The following is an 11917-nucleotide window of genomic DNA, read 5'->3' as shown; positions in this document are numbered from 1 at the left end:
GCATGCTTTTCTTGTGGTCGTCAGGGCCATTCTGTGAGAGATTGCCCGTATAAGGGTAGTTCGGGTGGTGCAGCGCAGCCTACCGGATCAGTCGCTGGGTCTTCATCTTCGTCAGTGGCTATGCGCCCTACGGGGCAGGGTTTTCCAGCGCCAGCGGGTCGCGGTAGAGGCCGTGGTGGAGCTTCTGGTATTAGCGGTCCTTCGAACAGCATTTATGCTTTGGCCAGCCGCCAGGATCAGGAGGCCTCTCCTAATGTCGTCACAGGTACTTTATTGGTCTTCTCTCGATCTGTGTATGCACTAATTGATCCAGGTTCGACTTTATCATATATTTCACCCCTTGTTGCCGATAAAATTGGTATTATGTCTGAACCTATAGAGCCATTTGAGGTAGCCACACCGATAGGGGATTTTGTTGTAGCAAAACAGGTTTATAAAGACTGTTCTGTGATTGTTTTAAGACCGTGACACTAAGGCAGATCTGGTAGAGTTAGATATGACTGAATTTGATGTTATTATGGGTATGGATTGGCTAGCTTCCTGTTACGCTAATGTTGACTGCCAGAATAAGGTAGTTCGCTTCAAGTTTCCCGGGGAGCCAGTTATAAATTGGGCTGGTAATACAGCATCGCCGAAAAGTAAGTTTATTTCATACCTTAAGGCAAAGAAAATGATCAGAAAGGGTTATATCTATCATCTGGTTCGGGTGCAAGACTTGGACGCCGAGACGCCGACACTTCAGTCAGTCCCCGTGATTAATGAGTTTCCAGATGTTTTTCCCGACGAGCTTCCAAGTCTTCCTCCAGAGCGGGAGATAGACTTCTCTATTGACTTACTCCCAGACACTCAGCCTATCTCTATTCCTCCGTATAGAATGGCGCCTGCAGAGTTAAAGGAGTTGAAGGAGCAGCTGAAAGATTTGTTGGATAAGGGCTTCATCAGACCCAGTACTTCGCCTTGGGGAGCCCCGGTATTATTTGTGCGTAAGAAAGACGGGTCGCTGCGTATGTGTATTGATTATCGGCAGCTGAATAAGGTAATTATAAAGAATAAATACCCTCTCCCCAGGATTGATGATTTGTTTGATCAGCTGCAGGGCGCTAAGTGTGTTTCGAAGATAGATCTTCGATCCGGTTACCACCAGGTGCGAGTACAAGAGGCTGATATCCCTAAGACAGCTTTCCGGACCCGATATGGGCATTATGAGTTTAGGGTTATGTCTTTTGGGCTTACTAATGCCCCCGCAGTATTCATGGATTTAATGAACCGGGTATTCAGGCCATTCTTGGATATGTTCGTGATTGTATTCATTGATGATATCCTGGTTTATTCTCGGTCGGAGGCAGAGCACGCAGATCACCTGATATCGGTATTAGGGGTACTCCGGCATCAGAAGTTATATGCGAAATTTTCTAAGTGTGAATTCTGGCTGTCTTCAGTGGCTTTCTTGGGGCATGTTATTGCAGCTGATGGTGTCCGTGTGGTCACACAGAAGATCGAGGCCGTGAAGAATTGGCCCAGACCTACGACGCCCACAGAGGTACACAGTTTCCTGGGATTAGCAGGTTATTACAGGAGATTTGTGGAGAAGTTTGCTTCGATTTCAGCGCCTTTGACAAGGCTGACTCAGAAGGGAGCTAAGTTCCAGTGGTCTGACGCTTGTGAACGGAGCTTCCAGTTGCTGAAGGAGAAGCTGACTAAAGCCCCAGTTCTGACTCTTCCAGAGGGACCGGACGGGTATGTTATTTATTGTGACGCTTCTGGTATGGGGTTAGGCTGTGTATTGATGAAGCACGACAGAGTTATAGCGTATGCTTCCCGGCAGCTCAAAAAGCATGAGAAGAATTATCCTACCCACGATCTGGAGCTCGCAGCGGTGATTCATGCTCTGAAGATATGGAGACACTATTTATATGGCGTTCATGTGGATATCTATACTGATCATAAGAGTCTCCAGTATATTTTCAGGCAGAGAGAGCTTAATTTGCGACAGCGGAGGTGGCTGGAGCTTCTGAAAGATTATGACGTGGATATTTTGTATCATCCGGGTAAGGCTAATGTTGTTGCCGATGCGCTCAGTCGGAAGTCTATGGGCAGTTTGGCCGATTTACAGTCAGACATGAGAGAGATAGCCTGTGATATTCAGTAGTTGGCTAGTCTCGGGGTTCGTCTGGCCGATTCTGGAGATACACGGATTTCTGTTCGAGGGGTTTCTAAGTCATCCCTCAGGGACGATATTAAGCGGCGTCAATACGAAGATCCTGTCTTAGCTCAGTACAGGGACACAGCCTATGATAAGGAGAGGACTCCGTTCGAGTTTTCACCGGACGGTACTTTGTTATACAGAGGCAGGTTGTGTGTACCTGATATTGCAGGCCTTCGGCAGCAGGTTATGAGCGAGGCACATTATGCTCGCTATTCGGTCCATCCTGGGTCTACGAAGATGTACCATGATCTCCGATGCTTATACTGGTGGGACGGTATGAAGCGGGATGTTGCAGAGTTCGTCGCCCAGTGCCCTAATTGTCAGCAGGTCAAGATTGAGCATCAGAAGCCGGGTGGACTGTTGCAGGAGATGGAAATCCCGACTTGGAAGTGGGAGGTTATTAATATGGACTTCATTACAGGTTTGCCTCGCACTCCACGGAAGTATGATTCCATCTGGGTCGTCGTTGATAGGCTGACGAAATCAGCCCATTTTCTTCCCGTCAGGACTACCTATTCCGCCGAGGATTATGCCAGGCTCTATATTAAGGAGATTGTGAAGCTTCACGGAGTTCCTATATCTATTATTTCTGACAGAGGCGCCCAGTTTACGGCGCATTTCTGGAGATCTTTTCAGGAGGGACTAGGGACTCAGGTGAGTCTGAGCACCGCATTTCATCCTCAGAGCGACGGGCAGGCCGAGCGCACTATACAGACACTGGGGGATATGTTGCGGGCCTGCATTATTGATTTCAGGGGCAGTTGGGGTGATCACTTGCTGTTGATTGAGTTTGCATATAATAATAGTTACCATTCCAGCATCCAGATGGCTCCGTACGAGGCTTTATATGGCAGGAAGTGCAGATCGCCGATCGGCTGGTTTGATATTGGCGAGACAGAGTTGATTGGCCCAGATATGGTCCAGCAGGCCGTGGACAAGGTGAAACTTATTCGAGAGCGACTGTTGGCAGCCCAGAGTCGACAGAAGTCATACGCGGATAAACGGCGTCGACCGTTGGAGTTTCAGGTAGGCGATTGGGTATTCCTGAAGGTATCGCGTATGAAAGGCGTAATGCGGTTCGGCAAAAAGGGTAAGCTTAGTCCGCGTTATATTGGGCCTTATCAGATTGTTCGGAAAGTTGGAAATGTCGCCTATGAGTTAGATTTGCCACCTGATTTGGAAGCTGTACATCCGGTATTCCATATCTCTATGCTCCGCAGATGCATTGGTGACCCTTCCAGAATTTTCCCTGCGGATGATATTCAGGTGTCGGAGCAACTATCGTACGAGGAGCAGCCCGTATCTATTTTGGATCGTCAGGTAAGGAGGCTCCGGAATAAAGATGTAGCCTCTGTTAAGGTCCTGTGGCGGAACGATAATAGGGAGGAAATGACATGGGAGGCAGAAGAGGAAATGAAGAAAAAATATCCTCAATTGTTCCCTATGCCCACAGGTAACCTTAAATCCTGCTTAATTTCATTTCAATGTCAATCGTTTGTCCTATGTGTTGTTTGTAAGCATGAAATCCCCCCAAAGTATTTTCCAACCCTATAAGATTAATTTTACATTCGAGGACGAATGTTCTAAAGGGGGGGAGGATGTTATGACCCGTGTTTTCACACGTTTGGAAAGACTTGAATTATATTGGATTCTTGAGATATAAGATCAATTTGATATTTTGTTGAACGTAGGAGTTATGCATGAAAGAATAGAGTCATGAAAGTGTGGGACAAGGTTAAGGGTAATTTTGGAATTTTGGAAATTAGTTTCGGGAATTACAAAATACGATCCGTAAGTTATTGGGCTAAAAAAAAATGAATTTAATGGAGGCCCAAATGGAGGACTTTGGCCGGCCACCTAAGGCCTTTGATCCAAGTCCATATTAGTTGGTCATGTGCTTGGTCATGTGACCAAGCACTTCAACTATATACATCATAGAAGACTAAAGAACAAGAAGATAAGAACAACAAAACAAAAATAGAAGAGAGAGCAAGGGTGGTTTCGGGTTTGACCATAGAATTTCACCCACCAAAATCTTGCTTCAAAAATTCATTTCTTGTTAAATTCCTACTAATTCAATGTTCCTTTGTATCTTGGTATAGTTGGTTTGGAGTGGGAAGCATTAGAATCTCCAAAGTGATCATATATTCAAGTGAAGGAGACTTGAAGAAAAGGTGAGAATTTCTACCTTTTTATTGTGTTATGAAGTTTTGATTGTGTTGTAGTATATAGAAATGTGTTGATTGTGTGGAAAAATGGAAGTTTGCAATGTGGGTTTGGTATATGGCTTGTAGCCGTGTGTATATACATCTTGTATAGCCAAAAATGTATAGAATTCATGTTGTATTCTAGTTGTGAATGTGATGGAATTTATGTTGAGAATGAAAGTGGAATAAATTTGATTGAATGGAGAAAAATAGCATATGGCCGTGTGGTGTATTTGACTTGGGAATGAAATGGATTAAGTTTGTTTAGAGTATTGGAGTGTTGTTGTAATGCTTGATATGTAAATGAAGTTAGAATGATATAAGTTTGTATTGAATTGGAATGTAGAAACTTATGTCGTTTTAGTATGATTTTCCGACATTAAGGAAATGAAGTTGTTTGGTTGCTAATAGTAATGATCAGTGATGAATTTGGAAGTTGGAAACTTGTTATGAAGTTGTATGCCAAAGATTTGATGTTTTGCATAAGTTATGATTTTGGCGGAAGATTGTATATCATGTATATCGAGTGTATATCTTAAGGAAAAAGATATGAAATGTTTCTAGAACTATATGGTGATGATCATGATGGTTGTTGAATATGAAATTATTGATCATAGTTGAAAGTTGGGTTGAATTGAAGATTATGTCAACTTGGGAGAAAAATGACTAGTTGAAGGATAATTGTGTTTTTAATGTTCATTGTTGATATTGTTGTTGTCGTTTGGGTTGTTGTTGATGATTTATAGCCGAGTTGAATTCTCGGGGTGTCATATGTATAGGGGAAGTGCTGCCGAAATTTCGGTAGCCAAATATGCATTAAGTTGGAACTTTGGTATTCATAGCTTACAATTGATAAACTTGACCAATTGCAGTTTTTCGACGAAACGGGAAGTGAGTTTGGAAAGGCTTAAGGAGCGTGAAAGGTATGTAAAGCAAACCCAATTCTTCCCTTGGCATGCCCCTAGTGTGTTAGGGTCGGATCCGGGCCTCGAAGGACATCTTGGCCCTCGGAATCCGCAAGACAAAATTTCAGTTTTTCCTTCAGTAGAATTGAACCATTTTGATACGCTTTTTCTGAAATTATGCAATTTTGCTCTAAATTATTCAGAAAGTCATAGAATGTCTGTATAACCTTCTTGAATGTAGACTAGCAAGCTTGGACGAATAAGCGTAGCTAATCGGACGTGGAGCAGGTATGTGAGGCTTACCCTTTCTTTTTTTGGCATAATCCATGTGAAACAAGCAGATAAAGTATATGTATGATTTCAAAGAAACTCCTATTCTTAGAGCCACTAGGATGGCTAATATTCTTGACTTCCATAAGCTATTTCATATGGTTTTGATGCGTATCTATGATATCCGAAGATCTATTTGATATGTTTTCGAATGGCATTCGAGAGATAATTGATATGACTAATGTCTTGATTTTCAAATGATAGCATGTTTGATTATTCCATTGAGTCTTTGATATATTTTTATGCCTACATATGGTTCCAAAATCTCTATTTGATTTGATCCATAACGATATTCGAAAGGTACCTAACATGATTGTTGCTTTGATTTTCCAAAAATGGCTTATGAAACGTTCGTAGGAGGTTCTGTACTAAAACGTCCATAAATTTTTCATACTAACTCGAATTGACTCGAAACGTGTTTATGATCCTCAAGTGTCGATTTGCGTACCTATCTATCGAGTTTTGGTTTATATGCATATAGTTTCTCACTACTCTGCTCGTGGATGCCTCAATATGTCCTTCACTGAGCCCGGGCCAGCATACGTTCTCGTGAGTACTCCACTGCATTGTTCACCAAGTTCCTCTCACTTGCGGGCCGGGACACGTTATATGTATATGTATATGATGATATGATGATACGGGGATGGCGGCCAGGATGGCATATGATGACTTCATTCACCGAGACCCGTAATAGAGGGCCGGGACACGTTATGTATATATGGCACAAGATGTTAACATGCATGATTCTATCCCCCGAGTCCCTCAATTGAGGGCCAAGACACGTTATATGTACACATGGTATATGATGTTGACATGCATGACCTTATCCACCGAGTCCCTCACTTGAGGGCCGGGACACGTTACACATATATGATATATGATATGGACATGTATGATTTTATCCACCGAGTCCCTCAATGGAGGGCCGGGACACGTTATCTGTATATATGATATATGATGTGGATATGCATGATTTTCATTTAAAAAGGGCAAGTGCTTTGATGTTTTAAAAGGTCATACTTGATTCTGGTAAATCTCTGTTTCAGTTATGATTCTCTTTTCTATATTCCATGCCTTACATGCTCAGTACATATTCCGTACTGACCCCCTTTCTTCGGGGGCTGCGTTTTATGCCACACAGGTACACCCAGATGAATAGAAGACTTGCTAGAAGGTGTTCCAGCGGAAATGGCAAGCTCCATCTGGTCCTGGAGTGTTGGCGAGTCGGAGTATATGTGCTATGATTTCTAATAAATGTTAGAGACTTTGCAGACAGAGTCGTGGGTATAGAATGCCAGTTTTGTAAGCGGCTCCATCAGCCGAAGTGTCATTCTGTGTTATGTGATAAGTTCCATATGATTACAGATTTTGTTTGAACTGAGAACACGAAAAAGAATATTTCTGAAGGCTCTCATTATGTATTTCATTTTATTTGATTTAAGAGTTCAAAGAGACTATGTGTGTAATAAGAGTCAGCGGGTTCGCTCGACTCTGAATATGGGGTCGGGTGCCCATCACACCCTGGTACGATTAGGGTGTGACAAAGTGGTATCAGAGCATGTTTGTCCTATGGGTTGTCTGCAAAGTCGTGTCTAGTAGAGTCCTGTTTATGGTATGAAGCCGGCCACATTTATAAACAGTAGGCTGCAGGACATCTAGGGATTACTGACCTTCTTTCTGTCTTAGATCGTGCGATAGAGCCAAGTCATAGGAAAAATGGGATTCCTTATGTAAGCCTTACATACGACGGAAGAAGGCGAGTGATGATTTGGAAGGTCATAAAGGTAAGTCTGGATATATTTCTTCTGTTACTTGGAATTGGAAGCTCTGGGTGGCTGGAATATGTCGTATAACTGTATGCCCTGTGAGGCATTGTTGATGTTTGCTGCGTACAAATTTTGAATAGTAAGGATTGTAAAGGAGACTCCTAGTAGAAGGAAGCGTGGAAAAGAAATATCGTAGATAGGCAACAAGTGAGGTGCGTTACTTCAGAAGGGTTATGGATTTGGCATGGCATGAAGAACGATTGCGGGAAAGACGATTAGCAGTCCCGACGATTAAAATGGATAACATTCGAGGTTTAGTAAGAGTAAGATCTGTTGGAGGATTCAGAGAAAGTCGACAATCAGTTTGCTGTAGATTATTGTATAAGGATGGTGACTGAAAATTCAAATAGGCCGATAACTGAGTGTTTAGTTCAGAAGTAACGGCGATGAAGGTATGTTCGCCACCATCAGGAATCTGGGAATCTAGGACGAAAGGTAGTTATACACGAAGGCGAAAGGTGAATATTGAAGATTGAAAAGGGTAAAATAGTAATTGTAAAGGGAAGGACGTGTTATGAAAATGTCTCGGAATCTGTAAGACTTCGACTTGCTCCAGATCATGTAATAAAGGTCATGCGAGGAAGTGGACGTGATTATATCAGCATTAAGGCACCAGATTCCATTGAAGTTTCGAGGTTAAGCGTGCTAAGATGGGAGAAATCCTAGGATGGGTGACCCCCTGTGAAGTGTGCAAGAAATTCTATAGATTTAGACATAAGAGACAAATGAGAAGTTAGAGTAGCCTAAGGGAAATTAGAGTATACGGGATGGTTGGAGACCATAAGGGCTCGCGTAGGACGAGGCAGATTAGACTAGTGAAGAGACAGAAAGTACATCCCAGCTCTGGAATTAGGATAGGCTTGAATAGCGTTTGGAAGTATTTTGTGGGTGAGTTGGTAGTAATTATATATATATGAATGCGTATGATATCTCATATGTGATTGTATCGACGGGCATGTGATGTGTACCCCAGCAATCGGCGCTACGGAATAGATGGCATTAATCAAGAAGGGTACCGAAGTTCAGGTGACAACAAGAATAAACGGCACAAATGTTATAAGGTAAGCTGATGTTATTTTCTCTACTAGTTAAGATTGGAAAGTTCTAATACAATGACACTTGGAGAAGAAAGAGAGTGAGTTAATGAAAGGCAAGGAGATCAAAATGTCGGAAAGAAGTGAAAAGTAAGAAACGACGGGCAAAGCACGAGACTATTTGGATAAAAATTCAAAGGTAGGTACGTAAAAAGGATAAAGTGTAGTAATATGAAACAAAAGAGGAATGTGTGAGGTTGGAGAACCAATTTCAATAAGTGGGGTTAAAGGAATAGTGACTAGGACAGGGGGATGTGAAGTAAGAGAAAGAATGCTTAGGCCTTGCGATGATGTTAAGGTGAGATGTATATAAAGGGATAAATGTATAGTAAAATTTAACATGGTTGCCTCGGACATGGAGGAGCTTTCCAAAAGGATAATTTAAGTATAGAATGGATTTGTGAGTTTAAAGTAAAAATTTCACGAACTTCAGAACCCGATTACGCACCACGGAAAGAATGAGGATAATGGGTCGGCACTGTTTATTTGGAAATTAAAGGTGTGGAGCAAGGATAGAGAGAGTGTAAACTGTAAAGATTCGGTGCTTAGAGCAAAAGCAGCGGGACGCTCGAAAAATATGGACGCACAGCTGCAACGCAGAGGCGTAGTTAAGGAAAATTACGAGTAAGTGAGCTAAAAGGGTGAAAGGGACTAATAGTGAATAGGACGATATGGGAATGTTGACAAGAATGATGATATAAGTGCAAAGGAAAGAAAGACTTATGGTAAAATGTTTCGATATGTTGTGCATAGAGTTGGAAAGAAAGATGAGGAGTAAGGTATAAACGAAGACTTCACAAAAGGACTGTTGGCGTATAAGGAGCCCCTTAAAGGGGGGGGGGGGGGGGGGAGACCATATTATATTAGGCTTAAAAAGGAATCACAATATTTTCAAGCGCCAGAAAATGAAATTTATTAGCTCGGGGCCAGAGTTTAAAACATATCGGCATATCAGGATAATACATGAAAGGAGTAGAAACGAATTGACAATAAGTGTACCGTGAGGCCGACATGAAGGGAAAGGATGAAAGATACCTTAAGAGAATGCTTCATATCAACATGAATTATGTTATGTTTATGCCATAATTTGAATTCCTCACATCGGGCAAATTGGCGCCGTACCTAAATACGCAGCGACATGTTTTAAAGAGTAATAAAAAGAGCAGGAAAGGGCTACAAGCTAAGTTCACAACGGATGATGGAGAAAATGATAAGATTTAAAGGATGTTTCGAACGACGACGACTATTATAACGAAAGTATCAACAATTGGTAGTCTGGGAATTTTTGAAAGAAAGAAAGAACGCAGTGCCTAGAAATGAAATAAAAGAATTCATCGGATACTAGAAAATAGTTCATGGACCATTAATTGTACGGAGCATGAGAATATACGCTATGGAACTATATGAACCATCGACGTGAAGCGATGCTCGATCATATTTGGAAGGAATCCACACCGGAGAGCCAACAAGAAATAACGATGGATGAAATGAGCACCAATACAAAGAAATCAAAGACAATTATAATTGTGTCGAGAAATGTGAGGAAGGAAGTAAAGAAAAAGTTGTAGTAAGAACTCAAAGATGTTGCGAACTAAGAAGTTAGGTGAACCCGGATCATAAGTCGCCATAAGCGCAACTGGACTGCGAAGGATAATAAATGGAAAAGAAACATTACGTACATATGTTTTTGGATAAATATTTAGAATGAAAGATCAAAACGGATAGTGACAAAGGCATAAAGAAACAGGGAGCGAAGAAAAGAGGACACCAAAAGCCGATGGATATTTATAACATGATAAACGAGACTGCAATACTGTAGATCAAATAAGAGAAAGGAACAACCTGTGGCCATATCGGATCGTCAAGTGAAGATTTCGTACCAAAGATGTGGCTTTTGTTAAGGTATTGTGACGAAACAATAACATAGAAGAGATGACCTGGGAAGGACATGGATAATGAGATGGCGCAGTGGATTATAAAACCCATGACACGGAATGAGGACTCATGTAAAGACCGAGGAGTTCGATCATAAGGAAAATAGGGTAAAAGATAAGGAACGGGCATGAAGAAAAGGACAACTATAGAAGGGATCCCCCGAAGTGTTATAAGACCCCATAAGATCAGTTTAACATTCAAGGACGAATGTTCAAAAGGGGGGGAGGATGTTATAGCCCGTATTTTGTACGTTCGGATAAATCAAGATAATTGTGAGAAGTTAAGGGCAAGGCTATATTTTGATCTTGTTTAATACACAAGTTCTTTATGAATATTATTTATGAATATTATTGGTATGGAAATATTGAGAAAGGCTAAGGGTAAAAAGGGAAATTCACAAAATATTCAAGAAAATTCTTGAAAGGGCCACTTTGGCCGTGTGACATAATGTGTGGGCCACAACCCATGGCCATGTGTCCATATTTTTATTTGTAGGGCCTAAGTATATATATAGAAAAGTGATGGCAAAATAAGGCATATTTGTCTTCATGAAAATTCAAGAAGCTTGAGGAAACAAAAAATGGAGAGCATTCGGCTAAGCCATGGCCGAATCTTGGAGCTATGGAGTTGATCAAGAAAAAAATATTTTCTTCTAGTATTCCAACTAATTTGAAGGCCCTAATTAACATGGGGTGGTTGTTGAAGCAAGCAAACCATTTATTTGTGCAATTTCAACCCTAGCCAAGCAAGAGGATGGATGGAAGAAGGTAAGGTTTAATCCTCTCTTATGTGTTATGAATGATTTGTGAATTTTGTAGAGTGAAGAAATGGATGAAATTCATGAAATATGTATGTGTATGGTTGTGGCCGAATAGAGGTGGTGTTGTGTAGATGTGATGAATTGATTTTATTTAGTATTTTGATTGTTGTAGTTGTGGATTCCATGATGAAAATGAAGGTTTGATGAATTGAAATGAAGTTGTAATCGTTGAGAAATTATTGGAGGAATTAATGTGATTCTAATATGGTTTCTTGTAATTATAAGAATAATGTTGTTAGTGTGTGAATTATTGGTATAGTTCATGAATTGAAGGAAGGAAATGTGTTGTCATTGTTCTTGTTGAATTTGGAAGGTTTCGGGTGAAGTAATATGTTGATTGGGTTGTTTGGAATATTATGTGAATTGTTTAAAGCATTCTTGAACCATGTTAGAATGATTTCGGATTAATACTTGAATGTGGGATCATTGGTGTTAACTTGACTATATGTGATTGAATTGGATATAAATGAAAGGCCGTTGAATTATGTGACAAGGGTTGTTAATGTTAGAATATATTTTTGATTGATTGTTGAAGTTGTTAGTATGATTGTTGGTATTGTTGTTGATAATTTGGCCGAATTTAATTCTCGGATT

Source organism: Lycium barbarum, chromosome 9, assembly GCF_019175385.1.
Source record: "Lycium barbarum isolate Lr01 chromosome 9, ASM1917538v2, whole genome shotgun sequence".
Lineage (NCBI taxonomy): Eukaryota > Viridiplantae > Streptophyta > Magnoliopsida > Solanales > Solanaceae > Lycium > Lycium barbarum.
This window is presented reverse-complemented; position numbering follows the sequence as displayed.